The following is a 2,194-nucleotide window of genomic DNA, read 5'->3' as shown; positions in this document are numbered from 1 at the left end:
ACTCTGAAATTATTGCCACTTATTTTGTATATCGTCTTGTATATACGTATAATATATACTTGTATGCAGGCTTCCAATACAAACAAAATTTGCATTTCCATTCAGTTCATAGTTCAGTTTCATAGTTCTTGTACTTGTGCCAGTGTTCTATGAAAGCGAATCGAGTCAGATATTTTTCATACGAGAATTCTTACGTTTAACTGTAATACAGATTAACGTATAGTTATTTATTCGTATGAACGCTTTTGCGGCAATATCAGCACGCCCTTTGCCACGCTTGAAGTTTGTTAGAATCCATAAATTAAATGAGAAAGCGTGTGGACAAAATCACTGCCAAATAATCCACGCTTCTGTAGAGTCATCATGCATATAACGTAAAATAAATAAAAGATTGGATTTCTTTAAGTTTTAAAGCAATAGCGTTTCCATAATCGTCAATAGGATTTTATCAATAGCGCCGGTGAGAATTTTTAACACGATCGAAGTATCGCAAACTGAAACATGTTGCAAACTGAGAAATACCGAAGTTGAAACAACCGGAGAAGAGCTTTTGTTCAACTGGCAGAATTCACAAAGGACGCAAAAAGAAGAATGTTTTACGCTTATCCAGACAAGAAACGTGGAATAAGGACCGGTATAATGAGCTATACGAAGTTTTGTGTGGTCTACGAATGTTGCTAAGTAAGGGATTGATTCACGGGCAGCTATAATACCGCCAAACCAAAGCCCTAATAGATTCAGGTCAATGCCACTACCGTTCTTCGAAGTCGTTCATTATGTGAGAAGAGAAGGCCCCGTTCTCATGCCACACAGGTTGTAATACCTGCGCGGCAGGCTGGACCGAGAGATTCGCAACGAGCGCGTAGACATATTCCACTCTGTTCAATATCTAACCGAAACACGTTTTAAACAAAACCGCCGCCTCATTTCCGGGTCAATTTATTCGACGACCTGCACGAATTAAATATTTTCGAGACCTTTGAATTACCTGCTATAGAAATTTCAGGTTCCATACCCAGCTAAATGCATCGCAGCAACCCGATAAAGCTATCGCAAAATGTTATTCTCCATATCTTCCATTTCTTTATATCTTTCTGTATATCTTACGTATATTTATCGCTTTCTGTATATCTTTTCATATATCTTCGAGCTTTCTACTTTGCACCTCGTTTTTTTTTTTTTTTTTTTACTAATTTCAACCTACTGCGACTTTTCAGGCATTATATTTGGGCTTCAAAAAAAAAAAAAAAAAAAAGAAAAAAAAGAAAAAAAAAGAAAAATGATACCTGCGCAGGTAAATATGAAGTTTATAAATGAGGAATATCTAAGAAACGATGATATATTCCAGCATTACCATGATAATTGAAGGAATCAATAATTTTTTTCTGGGTGTTTATGAAGCAAAATTACTACGAATGAAATGTTGTGCAATAAACTTTGAACGAAAGAGTTACGAAATTCGAGTTACAGCAGCTACAAAAAGTGTTTATACATATCCTTACTTCCCAATGAAGCGTTCCTTTTTTATCAGGTTCCATACTTCATCTTCGTAGTGTAGAACGCATTTTTTATCCACTGTAACGCATTAATCTTCTCGACTGAATTTTAATCAAGCATGCAGTCGATCAGTGCGTGAAAATTATTTAAAAAAACGTATCTTTCTTCAAGTTTTTAGGATTATTTATCGTTTTATATTTTCGGATAAAGATCTCCGATACTTTTCTCGTCATATTTTATATCGAACCACGTACCTAAAATAAAAAGCGTAGACAGAAAGCGGATGCGAATGGAAGGCAAACTACAAAAACGACCTGTTTAAAGTTCTCGTTATATTTGGTTATTTACAAACGTTTCCTTAATCGTCTGAGGATTAATTATAAAAACCGCGACAGAAGGAAAGGAGCTACAAACGTTCTAGAAACTACTCTCTATTCTTTATACGAAATGTGCAAATGTTCGACCTCGTATCGAAACCAAATGTTTATTCCTCCAATTCAGCGAATCGAATGGAACAGCATGTTAGGATAACGCTTATTTTATCCTTTCTCACGCATACGTACATACGTATGCGCGCACTCTTATCTTTCTAAGCTCACTTTATTCCTCGCGTGTTCTTCCTCCAACTGCTTCGGTAGATACCACGCGATAGGTCTCAATAATCTAACGCGCTGTTGTAGAAATTCTTATCGAAAGA

Source organism: Bombus flavifrons, unplaced genomic scaffold, assembly GCF_040668555.2.
Source record: "Bombus flavifrons isolate JBK064 unplaced genomic scaffold, iyBomFlav1_principal scaffold0040, whole genome shotgun sequence".
In the NCBI taxonomy this organism is placed as follows: Eukaryota; Metazoa; Arthropoda; class Insecta; order Hymenoptera; family Apidae; genus Bombus; species Bombus flavifrons.
The sequence above is the reverse complement of the archived record's forward strand: the minus strand, read 5'-3'. Positions refer to the sequence as shown.